The sequence below is a fragment of the Macrotis lagotis genome, chromosome 5, assembly GCF_037893015.1.
Source record: "Macrotis lagotis isolate mMagLag1 chromosome 5, bilby.v1.9.chrom.fasta, whole genome shotgun sequence".
Lineage (NCBI taxonomy): Eukaryota > Metazoa > Chordata > Mammalia > Peramelemorphia > Peramelidae > Macrotis > Macrotis lagotis.
The window spans coordinates 220081092-220105499 of NC_133662.1; the positions used below are offsets into that span (position 1 = coordinate 220081092).

Consider the following 24408-nt stretch of genomic DNA (forward strand, 5'->3'; position numbering starts at 1 on the left):
ATATTCTATTCCTTCAACTCTACAACTATTATTCACTTTTTATCACCTGTCTTCATGCTTACACTCTCTCTCTCTTTCTCTCTCTCTCTCTCTCTCTCTCTCTCTCTCTCTCTCTCTCTCTCTCTCTCTCTCTCTGCCTTTCCCTTTTCTATGCAATGTGAGCACTCATATAAACCTAGAAAATAAAACTTTTCCATTGGGAGTCTCCTCTCCCCAGACTGGCCCCTTAGCTCCCATCTGCCAGCACCCCCCCCAATCCTCTTAAAAATTCTTCTGGAAAGCTGGCCCCATAGTGGCCATCTGCCCACAGAAGAATTGGGAGTAGTATGTATGATGATCATGATTCTGGGCTTTAAAAACTGCTGGAGTCTTGTGACTCTGAATTTTAACCATCTCCTCCCACCTGGTATTTTTGGTCTGTATGAATGCCTCTCCTTCAAGGATCTGTGAGCCTGATCTCTTACTTTAAAAGTATTATACAAGTGATCTGAGTGCAACTCTCCATCCTTAGGCTGGGGCTGCTGGCAGCATTGGCTGAATATTAATGAACAATGTAAGCCTAGTAACCCCAGCCTGCTACCAAATTCCTGAGGGGTCAGAGGCTGACTTCTAGTCTACCCATGGCTAAATGTCTCATATTCTGCCAGGCACATGTGGGCGGTTGATAAATATCATTAGATGATGGCGGCAATGGCAAAGACCATAACAAGAGGCCTTTCTTTGGCCACTTGCTATTTAAATTTCTAGGATTTTCTGCAATCCAAGGATAAACCTGTAAAAAGAAGGAACTACCTTCCCCTATCCCCCCCATTAAGGAAGAACAGGGAAAAGGGACCTTTACTTGATCTAATTGGCACCTCAATTACTGCTGGGTTGGCCAACCCCTCTTGGAACTATATTTGGTCTCCAGGCTGCTCCAGTTGTGACATATCAATTCAATAAATATATATTGAGTAGTATCTAGCATGTGCCAAGAATTGGATATTAGGGTGAACAGGTGCACAGATGAATAACTGCAAAACACAAATATAGTAAATCTAAAGACAATTTCCTGGTATGTTGGTGGTGGTGGTGGGGATAGGAGCAGAGAATACCAAGAACCAGGAGAATCAATAAAGGCCACTTGGATGAGTTGGTACTTGGGTCATGAAAGGAACTGGGAGTTACAACAAATTGAGGGAAAGAAGGAGAGCATTCTATGTGTGGAGATGTCACTGATGCAAAGCTACATAAGCAAAAGATAAAATTAATAGATGGTAATAGCAAGTATGCTAATCTGACTACAAGAGAAAGTTCCTGACCTACAACTTTGCACTATCATTCTTTTCCCTTAGTCATCAGGAAATAGAGTTTGGGTTATTCTTAAGAGGGTTGGCTTTCCTAGTAATTAAAGGAATTATGGGCAAAAAACCAAACAAACAAAATTTACCAAACACAGATTGTCAAACCATAGAGAATAAGAATTTCCTTTATCCCTAATCTGGTCATGGAGGCTGACACAAGCTTCCTGAACCACTTCCTCCTGCTCCCTTTGATCTACTTCCCCACCTTAGTCTTGCCAAATGGTCAGACACAGAACTCTGCATCTGCCAACCCCCTCACCCCCAATCAAATCCATGTCTATGCCAAAGCTGTCACTCTCCCATTAACTGCCTGGGTCAATTTTAAGCCAGTTTTCACATGGGCAAAGATCTACCCCCTTTCTCTAGCAGTGGTTTACTGAGACAAAAACCTCTTTTTTTCTCCCATCTCCACCCATATCCCCTGCCCCAATCATAATAGCTCAGATAGTCACACAAATCCCATCCACAGTAAGAAAAGGGTGATTTCTTCCTATAGCTGCCATCTGGAAATTCCTGTCTTGGAGACAAGCCACTACAACTTTCAGGAGGTCCAGAACACTTGGTCTCAACTTGTTCCTTGGAGAGATCAATCCTGCACCTGTAAATTGGTCATCTCCTGCCTCAACCATGGTTTAGACTAGACCTATGTGCAAACCACTGAAATGTATGAAACAATGATTGAAAGAGAGTGGGTCAGGCAGAAGATGATCTCATTGGGCAACTACTGAGTAGATAAGTTTACTTAATTTCTACCTGTGGGAAAAAAGTATTGCATTTAACTATTTCTCTAGCTATGATGACCCATAGAGTCATCTTACTTACAGAAAATATTTTACTTCAAGCACTGTATGCAGGCATCAGGAAGATATTTGAGAAACATTATCTAAGCTCAGCCATTAATTTTGGGTTAAAATTGATCAAGTTTCACATTCTCTCTAGGCAGTCAGTTTTTTATTGCATAGAATCATAAGCTTTAGAGCTAGGAGTGAATTTCAGGAGTAATTTAATCTGACTCCCTAATTTTACAAATGAGAAAATAGAGACTGAAAGGTGACTTGCTCAAGGTCACAGAATTTAAACCCAGGTATTCCTGACTCCAAATCTAATGCTCTTTCCTCCTGTAATACAGCTACATTTTATAAAAAAAAATAAGTTGAGAGAGTTAGACTAGGTGGTTCCTAATTTCCTTTCTAGCTCTGTGATTCTATAAATCTTACTGGAAGAAACACGTTTTTTTGGGGGGCAGTTTCTTTTTTCTGGGGATCAAAGGAAAGAAAAAGAAAGGAAGAAAGCAAGGGAGGAATAAAGGAAACAAGTATTTCTTAAGAACCTACTATATGACAGACACTGTTTGCTAATCACTTAATTAATATGATTTCATTTGATCCTCACCATCCTGGAAGTTGAGTGCTATTGTTATTTCCATTTTATAGTTGAAGAAACAGAGATGAATAAAGTCTTAGTGACTTGTCCAGGATCACACAGATAGAAAGAGTCTGAAGATGGATTGAACTCAGATCTTCCTGACTCCAGGTGCATCCCTCTGTCCACTGAGCCACCTAAGTGGGAGTAGTAGGGGGGAAGGAAAAGGGAAGGGAAAGAGAAGGTGGGAAAGATGTGATGCAGTGCCTCACAAACATTATAAAGCTGTGATACAAACTGGAATGAATTAGAGCTCTGATCCTTTGTTTTGTAGATTCAGAAAATAACTCAGAGATAGAAAGTGACCATGCAAAATGGAGAAAGCATTGTCCTTAGGGCGCCCTGATTCCAAATCCTGTGCTCTTTTAACCACACCATATTACTTCTCAGGGATACCACTCTTCCCTTTTCTTTTGTCCTTTGTGTTCAAAATCATGAGGGAATGGGAAAACTCCTCCTGGAACTCTGATTCCAGATCCTCAAACCAAAGTGAACATTCCTGTCATCTGTTTTTTTTTTTTTCCAGATGGGTGAATGCTACATATACCAATGACTGATGTCAATTGGATATAAGAATGTCTTCTTCCTTACGTCTCATAAGATTAGCTACTTAGGCTGTTAGTTGATTAACTATAGAATTGCTGCCATCTTGTAAATGCTTTTACTCTTTTTCATTACTCTCTCATTTGGGCTTGTTGGCATGGGTTGGGCTAAATGAGCAATAAGATCTCTCCCAACTTTAAAAGTCTGTGTCTAGAGAAGGCCCATGTCACAGATGTAAGAACTATATGAGTGGCAACTGTGCCCACACTGAGAGCAAAAGGAAGTTGCTGCCAGAGATTATATTTTGGTACTAAATGATGAGTAGGACCTGGAAGGAGAAAGTACCATAGGGTCTTTGATTTAATATAGGAAGGGAACATAGAGACCATTGAGTCAAACCTGCTCATTTTATAGATGAAAAGACTAAGGCAAAGTATTTAGATGAATTGCCCAGTTTTACACAGCTGTCAAACGTCTAAGGAAGGATTCAAACTCAATGTAGGTATTTTCCCCCTTCATCACCACAACCCTTCCATGTTTTCTTATTTTGCAAAGTCCTAAGGGAACTTCTGCTAGTTTCCTATTTTAACTTTTTATTCTCACTAACCATGTGCTAAACTCACTTGTTTCTATGCTACTGAAAGACTTCAAGTGCCATAGTCCCTTCTATGTTTTGGGCTGACTCTGGAGAGGCAGTGTAGGCCCTTTGACCCTCCCTTAATAGGTCTTGCAGACAGCTTCCTGGGCTAGAGCTATCCATCAAAGAGAATCTTTCATCTAACCTTAAGGTGAAAGTATAGTGATGAGTTTCTGCAATCTAGTACCTTCATTTCTTTAGAGCAGGGAGTCTTAATCTGGGACTCTGGAACTTTTTAAAAAAATACTTTGAGGGGCAGCTAGGTGGTGCAGTGGATAAAGCACCGGCCCTGGAGTCAGGAGTACCTGGGTTCAAATCCAGTCTCAGACACTTAATAATGACCTAGCGGTGTGGGCTTGGGCAAGCCACTTAACCCCATTTGCCTTGCAAAAACCTTAAAAAAAATAAAAAATACTTTGATAGTTAAGCTTTGACATAATTGTTTTTCTTTAAAATCCTATGTACTTTATTTTATACTTTTAGAAACATCATTCTGGGAAGGGCTCCATTGGCCTGTCCAGATGACCAAAGGGTTGTATCCATTATACAAAAAATGTTGAATCTTTAACCTAAGAATAATGTTTATATCTTCTTGAAAGGCAGACACCTTACAAGAGGGATGAGTTCAAATTGTTATGAGTGAGCTCTACCTTGATGTTTTTGTTTTTTTTTTTAACATTCAAGCTTCATTTTTGATTACTGGTGGGCTAAAGGGAATAGGGGGCATTGAAGATAAAGGGAAGGGAAGCAGGAGGCTACTGAATATTCAATTGAAAGGAAAAGGAAGGGCCCACCTCCATCACTTTACCTCCAGTTGGCTTTGGATCATAGAGGTTTTTAAGAATCCAAAAGTAAAAATAAACAAGGTGGCATTTCTGAGGGCACAGGGAAGTAGATGCCCTAAACCATGAGAAAAACAGTTTTTATGACTTCCTCAGTCTGTGGTTTTTTGGTGAAGGTGTGATTTTTCTGGGACTTCCAAGCCTTACAGTGGTAATGAGACTATTTCTCCTGGAAAACCTGGACTTCTATCAACTGTGAGTCAGTGTTAACAAGACATTAGGATAAGCATCCACATCTAAATCTCACTGTCATTATATCAGTCCTTATTCCTTGTAAATCTTCATGATGACACCTTTGGTATATCTTAGATAACTTCAATCTACAGGACTTAAAGACTATATCTGTAGATCAATAAAATGAGGATTGAACAGTTTAACCTTCCCCGGAATACCTTGATATTCTGACAGCAGGAGGAGACAAAGTTGTGAGTAAGTGTCCTGGCATGGTCCTGTGGGCAGAAGGCCATGATTTCCTTCTGTGTGAAAGCCTGGCTCAACTTTAGACTGATTACAGGCTGACCAGATCATTGGGATGCCTTGTATTTCTGAGATGAATCACCATTGCATCCCCACAGATATGATACCTTGCCAGGTCTCTCTGGAACTACTATCTAGGGGTTCAGGAAAGTCTTTTTTTGAGGGCTATAGCCTTGAGAGTATAACTCTTGATGATTCAAATTCATGCTCATGATAAAGACATAAGGGAGGCAACTTGGCATCATGAATAGATTGCCAGGCATGGAGTCAGAAATAATACTGTCAATAATTTCTATAGTACTTTACATGTTATCTCCTGATATTCATAATAACCTTGTGAGATAGGTTCTACTTCATTTTATAATTCAGAAAATTGAGTTTGAGAGAAGTACAGTGCCATATTCAGAGTTATCAGTTAATAATTGTCTAAGATTAGATTTGAACTCAGTCATTCTTGACTTGGTATCCAGTGCTTTGGAGATCCATGATACCATCTAACTGTGTTCCTTCATCTGGTAGTTTTCCATATCAATGAAACCCTATATTCAGTTATTGTGTTCACTTTTTCAGTCATGCCCAACTCTTCATGACCCCATCTTTGGTCTTCTTAGCAAAGATACTGAAGTGTTTTGCCATTTTCTTCTCTAGCTCATTTTACAGATAAAGAACCAAAGCAAGTACCTAGCCCTAAACCACTGAAACAGTTATGAATTTACTTTTGTCCAATTCTGTTGTTTCACACCTTTAGTCATGTCTCAAATTGGCATCAGGGCGAGGAACCCAGAAGGGTCACAAAATATCCTCCTTCCACCTAAGCACAAAATGGAATGGAGGCTGTTTTGGTAGGGTGGGATAGTCAATACAGAATGGGTCAGTCTTCACCAGTGTGATGATAGCAGTAACTCTATCATTGCTCTCCTTTATGTGTAAGAACTCAAAGATGCGCTAATGCCCTCCAACTCTGTACAGGACCACTGTTGCCTTTTTTATTTGCCATTTGTCCTTTCAGAAAATACAAGGCAAGGACAGGGAAGGGGAATAGACAGCATACCAGAAAGTAAAAGCACAATTGTTTTCTAGTTCAGAGGTCAGTATATTATAAGTGCCCTCGTGGAGGTAAGGAGTTCAGCCTCTTCTTCGCTTTAAGTCTTTCCTTCCTGACTGAAAAATCTGGCTTCTCTTCCTAATCTCCTTTTTTTTTTTTTTTTTTAAAAAGTAGTCATTAAGTTTTTCCCAATTAGCATTGATAGTGATTTTTTTTAGTTGATTCTCAGGAATGATGTCTGGGGTTTAGACAAAATAGCCGTTGTAGACAGTTCTCCACACCCCAGAGCTGGTTGATTTTTTTCCCCCAGTCTCCACACCCAGAGTCTTTTCTTCTTCTCCAAACTGCTCTCCTCCTGCTCCTGACCTTAATTAACTTAATCCTTTCTCTTCCTCTCTGACTCATCACAGTTTTTTTCCTTCTTGTTGTTCAGAAGTTTCTGTTCTCAGACTCCTCCTAACCATCCAACACCTAAAGTCCACACTATCTTTCACCTTTTGTTCTCCAGAACTCTATATTCCAGTCAAACTGGCCTGCTAGTTGTGTCAAATACAAGGCATTCCTTCCATTCATCTATCTCTGGGACTTAGCACAGCTGACCTCCCCCACCTCCCCCATCACACATCTTTCTGGAATGAACACCTTTCCCAACCTCACCTAACCTCACCTTATGGGATCCCTACTTTCCTTTAAATTCCAACTTAGGTGTCACCTTCTATGCCTATGCCTATCCTGATTCTCTCCCCCACCCCCAGTGGTTAGTGATCTCATCCTCTTAAAATTACTTTATATAACTTTCTATATAATTTGCATTGACTCATCTGTGGATGTTCTTAGCATCCTCTGTCTGTTTTTCTGTCACTCTGTCCCCATCACTGTAAAGTAGAAGGGCAATGAACAAATATAAGGGATAATTCTTTGTTCCATGTGTCTGGGACTGATAGAACAACTGATGCGATGATGGACAACTGACGTGGAAGGAACTGAATTCAACAATCTCACAGCCCCTTTAGGGACTCCAAACTCCCACAAAAACAAAGACCCAGCATTTTAATATCAACCTTTCACTGGTGGATGGCAAGTGGAACATGGGATAAGTTGTTATCAGAAGAATCTAAAATGAATACTACACAGAAGATGATGGAGATGTACCTGCTGGGTTTGTGAACAGACTACAATGTGATATGCAAGAAATCCCATTGAAGAATTAGTGTTAGAATATCACCTCAAGGAACTAAGGTAGTAAAGATGAGGTAGACTGGTTACATAGCAAGGGTGGAGAGACTGATTGAAGGACAGCCGGAGAATTCCACTGGTACTTTCCTCATATCAGGAGAAACTGAGGAAAGCTTTCAGAAAATGGATGACTTTGAGTAACTTAAGTCAAGACATAGTCGAGTCCCAAAAGATGGGCAGGTTCATATAGACTGTGACTTGTATTATTAGAGGGAACTTCCAAAGTAATCAGATCACAGAACCATTTTATATTGACCATTGAATATATCTGACCATCTGTTGTATTACCTCCCCTCCCCAATCAATAGAATTTAGGCTCCCTAAACTGACTAGTTTCAACTGCTTCTAATGACTCTAATTATAGGATCAGTGATTTAGAGCTAGAGAGGAACCAGAAGAAGCCTTGGCATCTGGTAAACTGGGGTTCAAGTCCTTTCTCTAGCAAGTATTAACTATGATTATGGATAGATTACTGAATCATGCAATCCCTGAGGAAATTCTCCTAGACTATCAGTGATGGTTTTTACTGTTGAATCCTTTCAGTTATGTTCAACTGTGTCCAACTCTTTGTGATCCCATTTGGGGTTTCCTTGGCCAAGATTGTGAGACGGTTTGCCATTTCTTTCCCCAGCTCATTTTATAGAAGAGGAAACTGAAGTAAACAGGGTCAAGTGACTTGTTCAGGGTCACACAACTATTAAGTGCCTGAGGTTGGATTTGAACACAGGAAGACAAGCTTTCTGATTCTCAGGACAGTTCTCTATCCATCATGTCACCTAACTGCTCAGTAATGGACAGTCGTTGGTGGAAAACTCTATTATGGGTTCACAGACACAAGAAAGCAACTTTCTCCTAAAACATGAATTGCTACCAAGGTAAAATGACTGGGGAAGGGGATGGGTATCTGCAGACTTCACATAGTTGATATTCTGCTATGAAAACACTATGGACAATTAGATGAATATAGCAAAATTCCACAAAGCACTTTAAAAAAATCTTTAAAACATTTAATGATCTATTTTATTTTAGAGGGAAAGGCATGTCATGAATCAAACCAAAAATAAAAAAAAAACACTTGAAAACTCCAAAACCCCCCCCCAAATATTTTCTTTCTTTTCCAAGATACAGAGTTGCTGACACATGGGTAGAGAATTTAGAGGCAGAGTTTGAAGTATGATCTTTTTAAGAAAAAACTTTGTAATTAGTGACCTTTCTTGTTAAATAACAAAGAATACTCTTGAGCCCAGTTCAAAGGAAAGCTAAGTCCTAGAATCATTCAGTTTCATATGTGGTAAGAAACTTTCTCTTCTAGTGTGTCATATTTTGGGACAATTGGCTCCATTTACCTTTGCAAGTTTCAGAAAAGGGTGGGAATAAACTTTTTAAACATTTTTTTTTTGCATTGGAGCCATAGTCATCCTTTGCCATTTTCGGAAAGGTAGGTAGAATGAAAACAGCTCAGACTAACTCAGTGAAAAAAAATGAGCAAAAAACAACAACACTGATATTTAATAGCTGCCTGAGCATCCTTCCCTTTTCTTGATGGGTCTGAATGATTAGCTTTAATGTGGGAGCTAGGGTGATGTAATAAATACAGTAAAAGATTCTTTTGCTTTTACTGTCCTGTTCTTAAGGCATGAGGAACCCTAGTTCCTTGTAATTATATAATTAATGGGATGCCATTCATCTTATTTTTAATGTAAGATATCTTCTTATTATGAACTTAACAAATATGAGCATTTCATAAAAAGAAAACAGAAAAGAGAGATTGTGAATTTCTGTTGTGTACCAATTGAATTTTTTTAAAAAAAGTTTTTATTAAATTTAACACTATAATAATAAATCTGCCCTGCTCGCCTGAGTTCACTTTTGAACCCCTCTTCTTCTGTGTATTTTTTTAAATGCCATTCATTTTATAGGGGAAAAGGGATCATCTGGTGATAATGGTGACCAGGTTTGAAGTATAAACCTTCCCTCCCCATTCTCAAAGCTTTTCTTCCCTTGAACCATCCTTCTAACCATATGTACAATTGTCTACCTAGGAAAGAGTAAGAAAAGGCAAGAATTTGGATTAGGTTTAGATAAAAATATGTCATTGAACTGAATACCATCAATGTAGTCTTTGCATCCAAGAACTGAAAATAGAGAGAAGTTATGGAGTAAGAGACATGGGAACTATCCGAGATGGAAGAAGATAAATCTGTGATGTGAGAAGATGAGGCCAGACATTTGACATTAATTATCTGCCCTTGGAACTCAAATTGGATAGTCTCTTATTCAAACTATCATCTGGTAGCTTTTTGTTGTTTTTGGTGTTTGAGCAAAGGGGCCATAGGATGAAGGTGACAATGTGACAGTTAACCAGTTATATGACCATGAGAAAAGGCACTGTTATGTGATTCACTTTGACCTCCAGTTTCTTCATCTGTAAAATATATCCACTACTAAACCTGTAGCATTTACCTCAGAGAGTTATTAAGGATTAAGGGAGAGCTTTATTCATTTATCAACAAGCATTTATTAATTAAATGCCTACCATGTATCTTTAAGACTTACTTCTAGGGGTGTGTGTGTGTGTGTGTGTGTGTGTGTGTGTGTGTGTGTGTGTGTGTTTATCTTCCTTTCACACTGTATAGAATTTGTACCTATAGTTATGTGTATACTGTCCCATTTGAATATAAACTTCATGAAGGCAGATATGGTACTTTTGCCTTTTTTTTGTATACTCAGCACTAAGCACAGTGCTTGATAGCTATTTAAATGCTCATTGACCGACTTACAAACACTATAGTATGCATTGAGAATACAGGGATGAAATAGTTCCTTAAGGAGCTTACATTCTCAAAGAGAACCACAGTTTGAATTCAGGTCAGTAAATTCAAAATAAAATATTTTTTAAAATGACTTCGAGGTTTGGGGTATTTAGTTGGTGCCATGGATAGAGCACTGTCATTGGAATCAGAGGACTGAGTTCAAAAAAGACACTTGATACTTACTAGCTGGTGACCTTGGGCAAGTCACTTAACTCCATTGTCTTGCAAAAAAAAAAAAGCTAAAACAAAAAAAAATGACTTCTGTCAAGGAGGTTATTAGCAACTTAGAGGGGAGAAAAGGGGACAGCCAAATCAGCATTGTATAGAAGGTATCACAAGTTGATCCCAGAAGAAGGTTTGGTATTTTAAAAGAGAAGGAAGAGGTAACCTTTCTTCCTTAGAATTCTATCTCTCAGGACATTCTTGCTGGAGAGAAATAAAGATTGGGGTAAGAGTTGGGATGAGGGTTAGAGTCAGGAGCAGGATCTGAATGGGTCTGAATGAAAAAGTGAGTTCCTTTGTTTGCTGATTTTACCAGGTTATAAAAGCCAGAGAAATGAAGAAGGAAGTTCATATTATAAGTAACAGTAAATATGTCTATTTGACTGGAACACAAGGTAAGTAAAAGCGAACATTGTGTAAGAAACCTGAAAAGGTAAGTTAGAGACAGATTATGATGGGAACTTTTATTTTATCCTCTAAGTAAAGAAGCAGAATGACTTGGTCAGACTTGTGTTTTAGGAAGATTAATGGTAGCTGTGTGGGAATGGATGGAGTGGAAAGGGATAAGATTAAAGGTAGGGAGAACAACAAAGTTATTGCAATTGTTCAGGTGAAAAGTGATGAGAGTCTGAACAATGTGTAAGTAGAAGAGAGAAGATGACTGGGAGATCAATCATGGGAGATGACTGAATGTGCAGAAGGGTGAGAGACAGATCTGAGATTGGGATCTGGGTGACTGAAAGAAATGTGATACCCCTAACAGATAGAATATGGTTAGAAAGAAGGATGGGTTACAGAAGAAAGGCTAGGGATGGATATATAGAGCTAAGTGTCATGAGTTTCACAATGATAATTCAATCCATTGGAGCTGATGAGATCACCAAGAGATGGTATATATGGAGAAAGGGTTACAGGAATGATCATTGATGGGTACACCTAGACATGAAATGGGGAAAGACATGGTTGATGATTCAGTAAAACAGAATAAAAAGGAATGACTACACAGGTAGGAGGAGAATTAGGAGACAGTAAAATCATGGAAGACCTAGGGAGGAGAATGGTCCACTGTGATCAAAGAATTCAGAACTGGAAGGGACCTTAAACAATCTTTTCCTTTTGATGATGAAAAAATTGAGGGTCAAAGTCACATAGGTTGCATAGGTTACTGGATTTGGGCCTGAATGAAGGAGTGAGTTCTTTTGATGCTGTTCAAATTTTCTGATTGTTGATTTCACCAAGAAAGACTTAGACCCAGGATAACACACAATTTCCCCTGTTATGGGAAAATTCTAGGCCCAGGACTCTGGGAAGAATCTTCTTTAAAATTATGACAATGTCAACATTTTAATGGTATCTTAGCCCTATTGGCCTTATAAAAATATACCATGGGGAGAGGGATGTGATTTTGTGGGAAATTAAAACCCTTTTACAGACATCGAAACCAGGATATGATGAAGTCCTGCTTCTACTCCTAGTCATCTGGAAGACTCTTCAGTCCTGTCATAAGAGATTTAGACAGCTTCTGATCAACTGTGAATTTTGCTTCTGGAGAAGCTAACAAATCTCAAGGTCCTCATAGAATTACAATCATAATTGTTCCTACTGATGCAGCAACTGAAGGGAAGAATCATGAGATTATAAATTTAGATCTGTAAGGGAGTTTAGGAATCAATTTGTCTAAACATCTCATTTCTCTGGAAGCTGAAGCACACTGATGTCAAATGATTGGTCTAAGGTCAGAAAGGGTCACAAAAGGGGGTAGAGCCAAAATTCATCTAAATACCTCATCCAAGATATTAGACTAATTACCAGAGATCAGATGTAGCATTTGATCTCAGCTCTTGCTTAACTCTAATTTCAGTACTCCAAAAGGAGATCCCTCCCTAAGCATGGAAAATGGGAGTAGGGAACATTAAAAGATACTGTTTAATGATGGATAGCTAGCATGTAAATAGTATTTCAAAATTTGCAAAGTTCTTTACAAGTAGGACTTCATTTGGGTCTCACAACAGTCGTCTGAAGTAGAAACTATTATTATTTCCATTTCACAGATGAGGAAACTGAAATGAGAGGCACAAAGGTCGCACAGCCCTCTGTATCAGGATTTGAATTCACATCTCCCTTACTTCCAGTCTAACACTCTATACATTGTGCCAACTAATTGTTAAAATGAAGGTGAATGAAAGAATGAAAAAATATTTATTAAGTGCTTACTGTATGCGAAGCATTTTAATAAATATTGGGTGAACAAATCGAAATTCCCACTCTAATTTGAGAAGAAAAGCAACAGGGAGAATGGAAAGGTTCAGAAGTCTTAAGGCTCAGTACTAGGAGAGACTGAAAGAGGGGAAGGATAGATTTCTGGATTGTCTGACCAGTTGGCATGTAGGTCAAAGGCTCCTTTCAGTCTTAGTTTTCTACAGAAGTATGTCTTCTCACTTTTTTGCTCATCACAACTCAAATCTAAAATTAGGTTTCTATTCACTGGAGTGTAAATGCGTGTGTGTGTGTGTGTGTGTGTGTGTGTGTGTGTGTGTGTGTGTATGCACGTGCATGAACACACATGCTCTGGCTTATTTTTGTAGGAATGATTTTGTATCTAGAGCCAGCAAAGATACCAAGCTGTAGGAGGATCAGTGGCTATCTGAACCAAATTTTGGTAGGGGCAAGGAAGGGAGAAGAAGCTGAGAAAAGCAAAGTCCAGAATCAGGTACTGGTTGGTTTTAGGGCTGATGGATGGCCCACACAATGACTTCACTCCAAGCAATGCAAAAGCTAATTGAGAAAACATGTTCCAGTGATGTCTTCATGGAAAAATCCAGATTGGGGCATTTTTTTTATTCCTTTAGAATTCCTTGAATATTTGTTGTGCGTGTCTCTACAGCCTCCTGGATCATTACCCCACTCTTACTAAGAAGAACTAAGATTTCCAGCTTTATCTGAAGCTAAGTCTGTGAGGGGTGGAACTCCCCCAGAGGGCTAATGGACCAGTGGTCTGTCAGAGTATGGGGCAGGGAGAAAGATAATCTGCCTTTTTGTGCTTTTCTATGGAGAGAGAGAGAAGCAACAAGTTCCTGGAAATTCATTTTCTCCTCCATCCATCATCATCACCCCACCCCACCATACATACCATGCCTCAGTCTATTTTCAATGACTCCCCTCTACAGAATGCCTTCTTTTCCTCCTACTTCTGTCAAAGTCCTCTTAATACTTCAAGGGCCATCTCCTCCATGAAACCCTCTTTCCACCAATTCCAGTCAACTGAAGAGAAACTTATTAAACACTCCAATGAGTTAGAAACTTAATTGGTGCTGAGGAGACAAAGGGAACAGGGAAACAGACTAAGTGGAGTTAACATTCCAATGAGAGGATATTCTGTGCTCATAGATGAATATAATCCAGTTCAAGGAGCAACTCAATCCATCAAACAATAAACATTTTATAAAGTACCTATTCTGAACTAAATACTATGTGAAGTACTGGGGACACTAAAAAGAGGCAAAAGACAGCCCCTGAAAATGTATACTTTCAAGGAGAGAACAACATGCAAATGCAAAGCAAGTTAAATACTAAACAGGAGAAATAGAAAATAATTAACAGGAGGAAGGCACAAGAATTAAAGCTGGATGGTTCAGGAAGGACTTCCTGGAAGAGGGAAAGGGGAAGAAAAGGAAATAAGCATTTATATAGCAATTACTATGCCTGTGTACAGACCCAGAAGGAAATAAGTATGCACGTAGCATATACTATGTGTCAGATCCTAAAGGGAATAAGCATTCATACAGTGTCTGCTGCATGCCAGAACCCAAAGAGAATAAGTATGCATAGAGCACCTACTATGTGCCAGACCTCGAAGAGAGTAAGCATTCATATAGCACCTACCACGTGCTGGATCTGAAAGGGAACAGGCATGCCTATAGCACGTCCTATACGACAGGCACTATACTGAGTACTTTACAAATATGATTTCATTTGATCCTCATAGCAAGCCTACAGTATAGGTACTATATTATTCCCATTTTATGGGTAAAGAAATTGAGGCAAGAAGAAGTTAAGTGACTTGCCCCGGGTCATACAACTAATAAGTACCCAAGCCCACATTTGAACTCAGGTCTTCCTGGCTCTGGCTCCAGCACTCTACCTACTGTGCCACCTAGCTGCTTCAGGAAATAGCACTTGACCTGAACCTTCCAAGAAGACAGGAATTCTGCGAGGCAGAGAGGAAAGGTTGCCATTCAAGGTGTGAGAATGTCTTGAGGGAATGTACTATAGAGACATGCAGAGTTATGGGAACAGTATGTTTGTCAGTGGTACTTAATGGGGAGGTGTGTGAAATAAAGCTGGTGTGGTTGGGTTGATTCAGAATGTGGAGAATGCTAAATGCTAGGCTGAGGAATGATTCCCCTAATTCCAATTCCTGTAGCTCTTAGTGTCTATACTAGGTAATTTAGTGCTCTAAAAAGCTCAGTATTTAGCTTTCTGTCTATGTTTAATTATTTTCTATGTAGGGGAGAAAGAAAAAGAGGGCATTCCAGGGGCGATAAGATGTGTGGCTAGAGCTTGGAGAGCTTCCTGGAGGCAGAGGAATGACCATAAAGTGTGTAGGAAACTTGTAGTTCTATGTAAGGTCTTTGAGGACTGGCACCATATCTCATGTTTCTTGTTATTTCCCACAGTTACTTGCATAATACTGAGCTTTTAAATCTGATGATCTGGGATCAAGGGAATTTGCCCTTTCTGTTTTTTTAAAAGTCATAGGTTATCATTTATCAATTAAGAACCATATCTAAAATCAATGGAGATAATTATTTTATCACTGATTGTTTCATAAACTTTGTATGATAAACTACTTTCTTTTTCCATTTAAATTTATTTCTTCCCAATTCCTTTATCTCTCTAAAAGTCAAAAGGAAATAGAGATATTGTTGAATTGGGTAAGGAACTAAAATAAGATGATAGGATTTAAAGCTAAAAGAGGTCATGGAGTCCAATACTCTCCTAAAAATACCTACAAATACCTTCAGTCAAAATGGCAATTTCAAAGAATTCCATATTGAAAGGATGATATTTCATCATTTCCAAAATAAAATCTGGGGCAAAATAATACATCTGAATGTACACTGATCTTCCACCCATATGTCAAGGGGCTTGTAAAGATTATTTAAAATAAGGAATGCAAAACAACCAGAATGATAATTATAAAATGTCAAAATAAACAATGATTTCTTATGCCAGAAATACCAATAGTAGATTTATACAAATTAGGGCATCTAAAATGGAAATAAAATGGGAGATGGGGGACAAGTGCCCCAGGGTTCAATTTTAAATGGAAAGATAGATCTAAGAAATGCAAATGGAATGTACAATATGTTAGAAACCTGCCTTTTCATTTTTATTTTCTCTCTAACTGGTCGCTCTACTCTAATCCTTTCGGTTTGCCATAGATATTCCCTACATACCATTTCTTTCTTATCAATGAGGCTTAGGAGAGAAAGTGCTAGATCTGGAGTCAGAGAGATTTGGATTCAATTCCAACCTGGGACATTTATCTCTGTGATCTTGGTCAAGACACTATACCTCTTTGGACCTCAGTTTCCTTATCTGTAAAATGATGGGACCCGAACCGTCAGCCTCTCAGTTCCTTCCAGTTATAATCTATACTTCTATGATCCTTTCCTCTTCCAGGCACTACCCATCATTCAGAACTTTAAGTTATAACAATGCTAAGATCAGAGGATGTAAAAGTTGGGAGAGCCTCAAGAATGACTTGTTCAAACCCTCCATTTTACAAAGGAAACAAATGGAATCCCAGAGGACCCAAAATGTGAAGTAACTTGCCCAAAGTACTATGGCAGATCCAGGATTTGATTCCAAATTCTATGACAATATTCCCTATGCTACTTAAGGATCACGACCACATCTTCTGCATGGGATCAAGGGTTAGTTCAATAAATGTTTTTGATGGCACCTATCAATCTATGCTTTTTATTCTGAGGCTGCTTCCTTCAGTAAAATCAGCAAGCATTAATTGTTCCCTGCTTTAAAACTAGGCAATTAAAACCACCTTGACTCACATTTCTTGAGGGTGAGGTGAAGAAGGGGGAGTAGGGAGGGTCAGAGGCAACACTAGCCTCTTGGCTTATTATCTTTGATACTTTGATGAATCTGTGATCTCACTCTTGCGGGTCCTCCCTCTAATGATGCAGAACGTAAACCATCCACATCCTTTCATCCTTTCATCCTACATGACTGTGTTCACACACTCCCATATGTCCTCTTCAGGTGGGTCCACCCAACATTCTGGAGGCCTTCCTCTAATTCATAGGATCACAGATTGAAAACTGAAAGGAATCTTAGTAACCATCAAGACCAACACCCTCTTTTTGCAGGTTCAGCAAGAGAAGTTCAGAGAGCTGAACAAAGAAAGCAACAAAACCAAATGATTAAGTCAGGATGATAAAGTCAGATCTTTTTGAGTTCAAATCCTGTGTTCTTCCCAATGCACTATGTTGTCTGGATACTGAGTGGATAGTAATGGAGCATGTGGACTTTTGCTCCATGACTGGCCCACTTTCTTTTCAGTGATACACTTCTAGGATATTCTTTAAAAGCTTAACAAATGCTTTTCATTCATTCATCCTTTATGTGACTTCTCTTGTGAAATTCTTGGATGTTAATGTTTATCATCATAGGTTCAGAATATCTGGGTCTTTTGATTTAGGTTTTTCATTTCTCTTGAGAGAGATGGCCATTCGGTGCAAGGAATGAGATACATACAACTTATTCTAGATAGGGAAATCACAGCTGTCTGAAATATAACAAGGCAATTTAGCACATCTGTACCAGATAGCAAATATTTTGTGGTTACTTGGAAACGATCACTGTAGTTTAACGGATTGTAAATTTTCATATGCTAATAGGCTACTGTGGTAAGTTTGGACATTCAATCACCACATCTTAGTCAGATCCTTCCATTTCTAGAGTTTTTTTGGTTTTTAGAAAAGACCAATGTTGGGCCCCAAATATCTCAAACTTCTCCTTTAAGCCTAAGTTGTAAATTCACAGGAAAATTCTGAGCTTTGAATCTGAATCCAAAGACAAGAAGGAGGAAGAGGAGGAAAAGGAATAAGAAAGAAGACTTTAGAACAGCTAGGTTGCATAGTGGGTAGAGCACCAACTCTGGAGTTGGGAGGACCTCAGTTCAAATGTGACCTCAGACACTTAATAATTATCTAGCTGTGAAACCTTGGGCAAGTCACTTAACCCCATTGCCTTGCAACCCCCCCCAAAAAGCCCCCCCCAAGATTTTATACACTACAAAAGCACCTAGACTATAGACTACCTAGGGTATTCAAAGCAACTATTTAATGGGATCATAACTTAAAAGAGATTAGAAGAAAGTACAGTGGAAAGAACCCTGAATTTGGAGGCAAATGGCATGGGTTTAAATCTCAACAATGTCACTTATTACCTGCACTGTTAAGCATTGGAAGGGAAAGATCTTGGTCCTGGGGGTGGTGTGGTTGGTCAATATGTTGGGAAAGACACTTCCCCTTGGAGGCAGGAAGAGACCCCTGGGGCAGAGACTCTGGCAAGATGCTGATGGTGAGGTTATCAGATAAGTAGAAGCTTCCCATTTTCTGTAGTTTCTGTTTTATTCCATTAATTGCCTTAAAAGTCAATTCTAACAGAAGCCCCTTCTATCATCTTCTCTGTTCTTTTATTTTTTATTTTTATTTTTTTAGATTTTTCAAGGCAATGGGGCTAAGTGGCTTGCCCAAGGCCACATGGCTAAGTAATTATTAAGTGTCTGAGGTTGGATTTGAACCCAGGTACTCCTGACTCCAGCGCCAGTGCTCTATTCACTCTGCCACCTAGCCGCCCACTTCTCTGTTCTTAATAAATATCAAGCATCTCCTGGTTTTGGAAATCTCATTCTCTGAGACTGTCTTCATTTTACTCCTTTCAAAGAAAGGAACTATTCTGGGGTAGGTGGATAGGTGGAGGATGGATAATCTCAAGCAATTTTTCTAAGTCTCTCTCTTCATTGTAGAAAAGTACCCTAATTTGAAAATTAAATGGGATATTATGGACTCTCATGTATTCTAACAGCTTGTGCCCATTTTTATTCATGTTTTGTGGATATGAATGTTGTTTTAATTGACCTAGAAGGGAAGGTTCTACATGTCTGATGACTCAAAGTAAGAACTCCCTGGTGAGTGACTGAGTGTGATCTAGGGAAGGATTTCCTCTTCACATCCACACAGTAGACATGGGGAGAGGGCAGACAGGAGGCTTGGTTTTTTTTCCAACGTGTGATAGAAAAGAAAACTGCTAAGTCACAACCTATTCTCTTGTCATGATGTCATCACATCTTTTCCACACTTCTCAGTGCCCTCCCTCCCCCAATATTCATTGCTTCCCATCTCCCTGGAGTCAAGTACCTGCAGAAACAATGCCAGATATTGAGGGTAGAATTATATAGCTGGACTAAAGATAAATGTCATTTTAGGGGTATATGTGTTTAGGGAGGATTTGGATTTTGAAGTCTCAATCAAAAGATTCAAACTGCCTCTGGAGATTAAAAAAAATCTTTATTTTCTTACTTTGGCTCAGTTCTGTAGCTGGAAGTCCTTACCTGCTAGGAATAAATGTTTCTATTCATAGGATCAGAAATTTATAACTTGACAAGTTTAGAGACTATCCTTTTCATTTCACAGGTGAAAAGAACATGGTCCAGATTAGTGAAATGACTTCTCAAGGACACAGAAAAAGTTTGGGACTTGGGGCAGCTAGGTGGCGCAGTGGATAGAGTACTGGCCCTGGAGTCAGGAGTACCTGAGTTCAAATGTGACTTCAGACAATAATTACCTAGCTGTGTGACCTTGAGCAAGCCACTTAACCCTATTTGCCTTGCAAAAAGAAAAAAAAGTTTGGTACTCAAGTCCTCTTCCTGTAAGTCTTTCTTCTACCAATTCTTTGGATCGTGAAATATTTATCTATTGATTATTTATTTATATTACAATCAGTTTGGCCCATATAGTTCTTGGAATTAGAACATATGCCTACCTTCTAGTTTTTGAGGAAACAAGGGGTCCATTGTAATCTCTAGTCTCTAAAACCCAAACCAAACCCATCCCTGAAATGTTTAAACTCATTTATGATTGAAAGTTCTTTGAAATTGCTCAGGGAAAAAAAAACCATCTTCTGGACCTTAGTTAAGTGTTTGGATGGGTGGTCTGCAAACTTAGAGTTACCTCACTGAATGAATGAATGAATAAAAAAGTCACAGGGCTTGGGGACATAAATCCTGCCCCAGAAGCAAGAGATAGTCTGCCAATAAATACTTAGCTGTGTGACCTTGGGCAAGTCACTTAATCCCATTGTCTTCCAAAAACCAAAGCAAAACTAAAACAAAAAAGAGACAGCCTGCCCTCAAATAGCTTGCAGTTTAATTAGGATGGAGTGTCCCAGGTGGTGTGTTTTGGCAAATGACTGATGAATCTATTCCAATAATGAGAGTACTGACAGGGGTTGGAACACCAGGGACAGGGAAGGATATGTTGTTGAAGGCTGGGTCTGGAAAGAACTCTCACCAACCACAAGTAGAATTGGACAGCCGGGTAGAAAATGGACAACTAGATGGAGGCAAAGGCAAGAGGGACGGCAAGAACATGAACGGAGAGAGGGGCCTGCACTTGATTTACAGAAATGTGATGTGGACGTTTGGCAGTCATAACTGTACCAAGATCAAATTCAGATTAGAGGGTAGAAGTATGTATGATAGATACTATAGATACATAATCATTGTCTAGTATGTCATAGGGATATTTTTGGGGAAGTGGGTGGGTTATGAGTTGCTCAAAATGGCCTCTGGGTCCCTTCAAATTCTTAAATTTGGTGATTTTGTGAATCTGATTGTAATTATGCTTACTGATTTAGGGGGATGAGAAGGAAAGTGAACCCTCAGAGAGAGGCATCAGGGTGACAGGATGCTTTTGGAGTTTAATGAAATGAGGCACAAAGAAGAAGCATCCTGAGAAAAAGATCCATCTGTCCCATCTTAGTCATGGCTCTAACCATAAGCCACCCATTTGGTAACTTCCCAAAGCAGACACAGTAATTACAAAACCAATACAAATAAGGGGAGAGAGTAAAATCCCTCTTTCTAATGTGCAAAGAGAAAGTTTGATGTTAGCAAAAGAGAATTCCTAGTCCCTAGATAGGTTTCCTACCAAAAAAAAAAAGAACCCTGGCATCCAAACCAGCTTTCACTGCTTTTGATTTCAGTGTCTGCTGGGGTCATTCATCATCTGTCCCTCAGAAGTGAATCCCTTCATATGAGCTCTTCTCATCTAGTCCTTGAAGGAGAACCCTTCATATGGTGATTAGTGTAATGGAGTGGCTGAACCAATTTTCTGTAGTGTTTGCTTTTGTGACCACTGGACTGAAAGCATTCCATGGACTTGATGTGAGTAATTCTTGATATGTAATTCAAACTTCTCAGATTTTTTTCAGCAGTTTACATTCAGTAACCATGAGAAACTTTCCTTGGGCTCTTCCCGTCCTGGCAGCTAGAGACCTTCCTCTTATCCTGACTCCCAATTCCATCTCAGTGCAAAGCTCAGGGGATTGGGTGGAAAGCTACTGCTTTAGTCTGGGTCTGGAACCTGCCCCTGCTTCTACAGAACACACTGGGAATATTTGGGGTGGAATAAGAAGACTTGGAATGGCAGTTTCATTTTCTCAGAAGTGATTAGAAAAGAAGGGCTACTGAAGATGCTCCAGGTTAAACTAAATTGGAAGGAGTAGGTATGTTCCCTGTGTTTTGAAGGGATGGGCAAAGGAGGAGAGAGTATTATTCCTATATCCTCAGGGCCTTGCACAAGGGTTTATAGGATCAGCTAGTCAGTCAACAGGCACCCAAGTCTGAATTAAGTGCTAAGCACCGTGCTAAGGAAAACAAAAGACAGTCACTGCTCTCAAGGAGTTCACAGTCTGATGGGGGAGGTGACATGAAATCAACTGGGAACAATAAAGCTAAATACACAGTAAATGGAAGTTAATCAACAGAGTGAAAGGACCAGACTGTAAGAGGCATTAGTAAAGCATTCATTTAGAAAGTGGAATTTTAGTTGGAAGTCAGGGAATCCAGGCAGTAGAAATAAGAAGAGAGAGTATTAAACATGGGGACCAGCTAGATAAGATGAGAAAGCTGAGGGACATTGCTTGTTAAATGATTTTCACAAGGTTACATGGGTAATAAGTTTTGGTACTATTTATACCAAGATTTCTGATAAGTGTTTATAGAATTAAATTGAACTACCTCCCTTCCAAAAAAAAAACAAAACAAAAAAGGAAACAATCTTGCCAGCAATATTTCCCTATTACCTTTCCCATTCCTCAGTCCCCTTAATAGAATCCTCAAACTTCATGCCACCCTTTAGGGCCATCTCATCCATTTCTCTCCATCATCATTTTATCAGGAATTCATCAGTATAAAAATGTAGGGGGGTAACAGTGAGAATTCAGTGATTTGGATGGGGGAAAGTTAGTAATCAGCCCTCCTTTCAAGGTAGCCCCCTGAGATTTACAAGAGGTTAGATTCTTTCATTTAGGTCCAGAAAAGGGAATATACCTTCCCTCCATATCAGGTTCCTCTCTGTCTTTTTGCTCTTGGATGTTTTATTTTATTTCTATTTTATTTTTCTGCTGACAGACAACTAGTCTTCATCAATAGCCTCTGGCTAGGAAATGAAATGTGAGCTGCCCATATTGATACTTGGCAATGGTAACAAAAGAGGCCCATCAGGTTGGCTGAACTTACTGCTCATTTGGGAGTTTGTTCACCTGACAAAGGGAGAGCGAGAGGGAGAGGCAGAATTAAAGGAAAGACTCTAAGATCAGGGCGTTGTCCAGTCTCTGGCACAAGGTAGGCACTTGATAAATATTTATGGCATCGAATGGAATCAGAAATTCCTCCCCCAGGGCAGGTTGGGGGGCTGTCTCCAGTCCCTGAATAGTCTTGGTATAGATTCTCTAGAGATCATTCATTATTGCCAGCTAGCTCCCACTCCACAGCTAGGAGTCCCAAGTGGGGATCATGACACCCCAAGGCAGTGAGTGAGGGTCTGAGGCCGTAGCCCGGCAGAGCAATGGGCAGAGTCATTTCCTTAGGGATTTCCTTCACTTCAGATTATATATTGACAGAGCAGAATCAGTGAAGAGCTCACTTCTTTTGTTCCCAACTGGGGACGTGTACTTCGTTTCTCCTAATACCCCAAGCACCCGAAAGGCTTTTCTGTAATAGACTTTAATACTCGAAACACCCATAAATTATCCTGCAAACTGTTACAACTTCCAATCTGGAACGACTTGGAAAAACCAGCCCAGCAAGCAGGATCTTTTTTTAATCTCTCACTTTTTAGGAGCACAGAAAGTGAGGGCAGTCAACCCTTTTCATCATAATCTGGGAGTTATGTTCTTATGGAGAACAACCACCTCAGTCGGCCCAAAGTCAACTGCTTTTGGGTGGTGGTTGCTGGCCCTCCTCAATCCCCCCCCCCCCCACTCTGTCTGTCTCTGTTTCTGTCTCTCTGTCTGTTTTTGTCTCTGTCTCTGCTTTCAGTCTGTGTCTGTAACTGTTTTTCTCTCTGTGTCTTTAGTGCTCTAAAAAGCTAAGTATTTAGCTTTCTGTCTATGTTTAATTATTTTTTATGTAGGGGAGAAAGAAAAAGAGGGCATTCCAGGGGCAATAAGATGTGTGGCTAGAGCTTGGAGAGCTTCCTGGAGGAAGGTGGGTTTTTTTTTTATTTTTTATTTATTTATTTGTCTATTTTTTTTTAATTTCTTAGTCTGTCTCTGTTTCTGTCTCTGTCTCCTCTCTCTCTCTCTCTCTCTCTCTCTCTCTCTCTCTCTCTCTCTCTGTCTGTCTGTCTGTCTCTGTCTCTGTCTCTGTCTCTGCCTCTGTCTCTGTGTCGGTCCTCTCTGTTTTAGCTAAAGAAGGTGGTGCCACCTGAGCCAAGCCTCCCCTGCACCTGGCAACACCCGACAGGGAAGGATGTCCCACGAAGGAGGAGCTGAAGCCTTGGCTCCCTGGGCCAGGCACCTGAAGGTGCCCGTGGCGTTTTGAAAATGAAAAGACTGGCGCAGCCCAGCCCCGCTGCCAGTTTCTTGACAGTGACCCCACCGGCGTGCCCATGGCCAGAAACGGAGCCTTTGCCCATGGGCACCCCGAGGGTCCGGGAGCTCGGGCGGCGAGAGACCTGCTCCCTCAGGGTCCCGACTTGGGCCAGGGCAGGCTGGAGGGGGGGGGACGGGAAAGTGAGCGCGGGGCTCTTCGCCTCACCTGGGGAGCCCCTGGGACGGCGCGCTGCCACCCTCCGGGTGCAGCCCCCTTCGGGGCCAGCCTGGTACCTGCCTCTCCCGACCTTCGGCGCGACCTCCGCCGCCTCCCCAGCCCCTTCCCCAGTCAGCCCGGGCGCCGGCCGGCGGGGTCCGGCGCGGAGCGCGGCCGGGGCGCACGGCGCCGAGCCCCGGCGCCGCCCGGCACACTCACCTCGCCTCGGGGGGCCGGGAGCCTAGGGGCTGCCCGGAGCGTGGCGGGTCTCGGCGGGCCGGCGTCCGTGGCCACTGCGGCGGGCGAGGCCGGCCATGCACCCTGGCCCCGGGGCCGGCCGTGCGCGCCTCTGGCTCGGGCGGCCCGGACTCCTGGCTCGGAGCTCCGCTCCCCTCGGGCTCGCAGCGCTTTCTGCGGGAGCGGCTGGCTCGCGCTCTGCTCCTTAGCAGCGCCTTAGTCCCTCCCCTTCCATGCTGGCTCCAAACCGCC

At 40.7% G+C, this 24408-nt stretch overlaps 1 protein-coding gene across 1 annotated transcript in view; it reads right to left on the reverse strand.

The window, feature by feature from the left end:
- NGF (nerve growth factor) overlaps nucleotides 1–24167 on the reverse strand; it is a 79105-nt gene extending 54938 nt beyond the window's left edge. The window contains exon 1 of the mRNA XM_074188510.1: nucleotides 24139–24167. The gene's annotated coding sequence lies outside the window, so the exon portion shown is untranslated. The remainder of the gene's footprint in view (nucleotides 1–24138) is intronic.
- Nucleotides 24168–24408: the final 241 nt, after the last annotated feature.